Raw genomic sequence first — 6,186 nt, forward strand, 5'->3', positions numbered from 1 at the left:
CCAGTCCCAAGAGGTCCATTTTGTAAGAAGGCATATATAAGATAATTTTGAGTGAAAAAGATTAATACAAACTCGTAAATTCACAACAAACCAATAAAAAAATGAAAATGACTGCTGGTGAATAGTCACAGCTCATTTTAAGCCATAAAAAAATAACTTTTTTTCTTTCATATTGCTCAAATGATGATGAAATAAAAAGATCTTCCTGTTTCGGAAGCAGTGCTTTCTTCCAATTCTTTCTGAGCCAAGTCTTTAAATATTGTTTTATCATTTTCCATAGAGCAGAATATCTCTCTTCAAACACTGAGAGAAAAGAAAAACCTTTTGAAGTTTGTGGGTCAATAAATAATTCCTGCTTTGCACACAGCTCAAAAGGTGGAGCCCCCAAACGACAGGAGGAAGAAGGGAGTTGAAAGATGCTTAAATACTGGGACCTGATTATACTACTCAGCTGCTGATCTGACTTCCCAGGCAACATGAAGGCTCTCCTTATTCTGGGGCTTCTCCTACTTTCTGACACTATCCAGGGGAAGGTCTACGAACAATGTAAATTGGCCAGAACTCTCAAGCAACTTGGGCTGGCTGGCTACAGGGGAATCAGCCTGGAAAACTGTAAGTTTCCTCTGTGTCAGACCTCCAGAACAGGTACAAGGAGGGAATGAGTGATCGGAAAGGAAGTTGGAGTGAATAGACTTTTATGTTTTCCATGTGCTTGAACTTACAGTGGTTTAAAACAATAATTTGGTCCTTTAGAATCAGAGATAGTAAAATGAGAGCATTGGAAGGGAAATTCTAGGTCATTCTAAGGCAAACAGGACCTGAGGTACTCTGAATATCACTAATTTGTCCAGTTATCTCAGATTCAATGACCAGAGTAAAAGATGGGAAGACCCATTTGGAATTTTATTCTGAGAGCCCAGAATGACACAGTATTTGTCTTCGTTTCACCTGCCATGACATGAGTTGTTTTTTGTTCATGTTTTTTTGTTGTTTATTTTTGTGAGACAGGGTCTTATTATGTAGCCCTAGCTGACCTGGAACTTGCTTATATAGACCAGGCTAGCCTCAAATTCAGAGATCTGCCTACCTCTGCCTCTCCAGAGCTAGAATTAAAGACATGCCCCACCATGCCTGGCTAGGATTGATTATGTTAGAGTAACAAATAGTTCCATAGATTAACTGGTCAAGACTATAAAGTCTCTAGTCTATCTCTTGGAAGACTCACATTTCCAGTTTCACTGGTCAATCACCTGATCATAGGACCACCCCTAGGATAGCAGGTTCACCTTAAGTCATGCTAAATAGATGGGCAGAATACCTAGTGTGTTAATGAGGTAGCAAACTTTTCCTGCTGGAATCCCGCCTCCTAATGCAGCGCTCCTGGATGCAGCCACAGATGTGGAGGTCTCTGTAAGTCTGCTTGCTTTTCTGAACTCTTCAGAAAAGCATAATATCTTCTTTTCTTCTTCATATCCCTTTTCTAAACATACTTTCTTTAATGCCTTGGGCTGCCCTAGCATCTTGTATTTCTTTACTTTTTTTCTAAAGCTTCCTTTTCCCAGCCATGTGGCTGTCAGTAGCCAAGTGTCTGACCTCCATGAAGGCTCTAAACCTGCATGGCTTCATGGATTTCTTTCCTTCTCCCCACCATCCTCCTCCTCAAAGCAACTATGGAGCTTACCAGTTCACCTGTCCTAAGAATTTTTCTTAAAATTCTAATAAAATTGTCCTAAAGCTTCCATTTGGGTCCATTCTTAAATTCTTTTATGAATGATACTAAGAACCCTCTAGGGAACGCTCTTTCTCCTCTTTCTCCCTGTTTCAATTATTTGTTTGTTTGGTCTTTTTGAGATAGGTTTTCCCTGTAGCCCCAGCTGGCCTGGAACTCACTATGTAGACCAGGCTGGCCTTAAATTCACAAAGATCCTCCTGCCTCTGCCTCCCAAGGCAAGCACCACCATGCCCAGCTGGGATTTTTTTTTTTTTTTTTTTTTTTTTTGGTCTTTTTGAGACAAAGTTTCCCTGTAGCTCCAGCTGGCTTGGAACTCTCTGTGTAGACCAGGCTGGCCTTGAACTCACAGAGATCCACCTACCTCTGCTTCCCCAGCACTGGGATTAAAGGCATGCACCACCACACCTGGCTCTAGGAGTTTTAAAAAATATTTTATTATCCTTATTTTTATTGTATGTGTGTGAGTGGTATACCTGCACATAGGTAGGTGTATTCATGTTGTGCAGTGCCTGAGGAGGTCAGAAGAGGGTGTCAGATCTCTTGGAACTGGATTTATAGATGGGTGCTGGGAATCAAAACCAGGTCCTCTGCAAGAGCAACCAGTGCTCTTAATTGCTGAACCATCTCACCAGCCCCATGAGATTTATTTTTAAGAGAAATTTATCCTGATTTTTATTGAACTCTCCAATAGAATAGTAGGATACTAGTTCCCAGCCACTGTTTTTATGAGAACCTCTGAAATTGAGCATAAATTACTTTAGATGAGTACTCTTCCTCATCTAAGATATTCTTTGCATTTTCTTCCACACACAGAAGATGTGTCATGAAGAAGTTACATTATAGATTGTTTCATCTGTGTCAATGTAATCACTGTGCTTTTTAGAATGGAATCAAACATTTTTCCCAATAACTTTAAATTTTTTTAATTTTATTTTTATTTTATGTGTATGAGTGTTTTGCCTGAATGTATATAAGTGCACCCATGCATGTAGTGTCTGTAGAGGCCAGAAGAGGGTAGTTAGAGTCCCTCAAACTGGAGTTACAGATGGTTGTTAGCTGCCATGTGGGTGCTGAGAACAAAACCCAGGTCCTCCACAAGAGCAGCCAGTGCTCTTAACCACTGAGCTATCTCTCCAGCCCTTCTAATATATTTTTGTAATGGTACTAGTGATTGAGCATAAGACCTCAGGCACGCTAGGCAAGCATTCTTCCTCTGAGCTAAAACCTCACCCCCTTACCAATAATTATTCTTTAATAAATAATTGAGTGAAAAAATAGACAATTGGATTTCTTATTCTATAATTAATATTTGAAAGATTATAACTTGATATCTAATCCACTCCAGCATTTCAAGAAATTTTCAGAGAAATACTTGTTTTTTAATACTAAAAAGCTTTTTTTCCCATTAGCCTACATATTTCTAAGGAATTTAAAAATTCAAAACTCTTCTGACTGTTTTTATACTAAAATGAATATTGTAAGGGATGACATCAGGTAAATTTTAAAAGCCGTGGAAGAAACAACAACTTAGTAATTTCAGAAGCACCTTGTCTTGATAATATCTTGTTTAATATTACAAAATTGTATTACAAAAGCATTATTTCAGAGGCCCTTTCAAGATAAGGTTTTAAGCCTTAAATCATAGCCCTCAACTATAGTCCCAGCTACTCAAGAGGCTGAGGTAAAAGGATCACTTGAGCCCAGGAAATCATCCTGGGCAACATAGTGAGCGAAAGAGAGGCCAACAAGATGGCTCAGCAGGTAAGGGTGCTTGCTGCAGAAGCCTGATAACATGAGTTCGATCCCCAGAACCCATATAAAAGTGGAATGGTTATAGCAAATATAATGATTTAATAAGATTACAGAATTGTAGAATAAGAAACTTTTCAGTGATATTTTTGCCTATCAAATTCCAGCGTAAGAATATGTGTAATTGAATTATGTTTCAAATTAAGTGTTATGCTGAATAGCTTTAGTGTCAACTTGACACACGTGGGTTGAGGGAGCCTCAATTGGAGAATTGCCTCCATAGGACTGGCCTGTGGCCATGTCTGTAGGGCATCTTCTTGATTATTGAGTGATGTGGGAGGGCCCAGCCCACTGTGGGTGATGCCACCCCTGGGCAGGTGGGCCTATGTTGCATAAGAAAGTAGGCTGAGGGGCTGGAGAGATGGCTAAGCGGGTAAGAACACTGGTTGTTCTTGAAGAAGACCTGGGTTCGGTCCCAGCACCCACATGGCAGCTAACAACTGTCCGTACCTCCAGTTCCAGGGGATCCAACAGCCTCTTCTGATCTGGGTGGGCATTGCATCACACAGGTGCACTTACCTGCATGCAGGCAATACACACATACACATAAAATAAATAAATACAATTTTTTTTTTTTTTTAAGTTTTAAAAAAAGAAAGTAGGCTGAGCAGGAGCCAGGGAGTAAGCCAGTAAGCAGCGTTCCACCATGGCCTGTGCTTCAGCTTCTGCCTCCAGGTTCCTGCCCCGAGTTCCTGAGTTCTTACCTTCGGCTCCCTGATGAACTGTGACCCGGGAGATGTAAGGCAAATAAACCCTTTCCTTCCCAAGTTGGTATTGGTCAGAGTGTTTTGTCACAGCAATGGAGAAATAAACTAGAACAAGTGTCAAAAAAAAAAAGTGGAAGGAAAGAACTGACTCTACAAAGTTGTCCTCTGGCCTCCCTATGTGTACGGTAGTGCACAACACACTAATAAATAAAATCAACAAAATTTCTTTTAACACAGCAAAAGATACTAAAGTATAAAGATACATCATAAAGTTAATATATCTTCGTACTCATAAAGTTGCTAATAAAATACAATTAGCTAACTACAGGATGTACAGTATAAGTCATTTAGTAATTTCTTTTCAGGGATGTGCTTAGCCAAATGGGAGAGTGGTTATAACACAAGAGCTACAAACTACAATCCTGGAAGCCGAAGTACTGATTATGGGATATTTCAGATCAACAGCCGCTACTGGTGTAATGATGGCAAAACCCCAAAAGCAGTGAATGCTTGTAGGATCTCCTGCAGTGGTAAGATAATGCTAGAGTGATGTCACAAGACCCTCCAGTGCTACTTACAAGAAGGATATGGATTGCAAATGGCATAACTGTATGTTCATCACAGACCTAGAAGCACGCCAGGTTAACCTCTAGGTAGTAATTGTTAATCCCTTCCCCCATATGATTGTTTCTGGAATGATCTATGAATTCCTTTTAAATGACCTGATTGGGTTTTTGTTTGTTTGTTGTTTTTTGTTTTTGTTTTGTACAGAACAATGCTATTCTTCCTGTTTCTTTAAGGATATTTCAGGGATAATTTGGTTCTATGTCCTTTTGTGATAGTTTTACCTTTCATTGTAAAATGTTCTAAAAATACAGAAAATTAAATAATAATATGATAAGCAGCCATATGATTATAAACTTTTAACAATTCTTAATGTTTTGCCTAGTGCTTCTATGTATATTTTGCTGAGAGATCTTAAAGTGAATTTAATGGGGGGGAGATGTAAGATTTATTTTGTTTTATTTTGTTTGAAACAAGGTCTCCCCCTAACCCCAACTAGCCAGGAATTTGCTACATAGACCAGGCTGTCCTCAGTCTCACAGAGATTCATCTGCCTCTGCCTTCAGGGTGCTGAGATTAAAGTCATGCAGGCATGACCTAAAACTGATTTTGAAACATTACGATATTTTATTTCTAAATTCTTTAGTTTGTATCTCTAAAAATTACCATTCCTTGACAATGATTGTCTCATCTGGCAAATTAAATTATGGATTTGTGTATTTGAGAAGCTCCTTTTTTTTTTTTTAAAAGAACAATGCAGTGAACTTCTTACACACCTAGAGCATAGAACTCTTACCCTATGGACTCATATCAAAATAGAAAGTTATGACTACTATCCTCAGGCCTCTTGGGGTAAGTCTATAGTGCAGCGCTCCGCGCTTTGACTCCCCAAGCCACATTCACCCTTCCATCTCCCCCTGCTTTTCTCTACTCCTAGGTTGGGCCCTGTGCCATTCCTAGTCTTGGGTCCCCAGACACCTGGGGAACCAGTACTGCTTCCTAATCTTTTTCACCCAGACCACCTTAGTGCCTTCCCTGGGGCCTAGGAGCACTGCTTCGGGCCTGGCCCCACCCTCACGTCCCTTTACTTCCCTGATCCTGCAACACCCGCTAGCCTCTTTCTGGGGCTGACAGCCTCTTTCTGGGGCTCCGATGCTTACTTTTCCGCTCCCTGATCCTTTGCATCTGGTACAACCCAGCTACTCAATCCACTCCCTGGGAAATCTTGGGGCCTCTTCCCACCCCATTTGCCTTTACACCCCTGCGTGGCATGGCCATGGCCAGGATCTCAGGTCAGTCCAACACCCAAGTTCCTGAGGCCAAAATCATTCTTAGAAGATTCCAGACCTAAGGAGAAAGTCTGAAAACTTCTGA

General features: G+C 40.4%; 1 pseudogene; it reads left to right on the forward strand.

Annotated features, from left to right (window-relative positions):
* The first annotated feature begins 476 nt into the window (after positions 1-476).
* LOC103726246 overlaps positions 477-6,186 on the forward strand; it is a 16,857-nt pseudogene continuing 11,147 nt past the window's right edge.

This window comes from Nannospalax galili, unplaced genomic scaffold (genome assembly GCF_000622305.1).
Source record: "Nannospalax galili isolate Female #2095 unplaced genomic scaffold, S.galili_v1.0 scaffold749, whole genome shotgun sequence".
NCBI lineage: Eukaryota > Metazoa > Chordata > Mammalia > Rodentia > Spalacidae > Nannospalax > Nannospalax galili.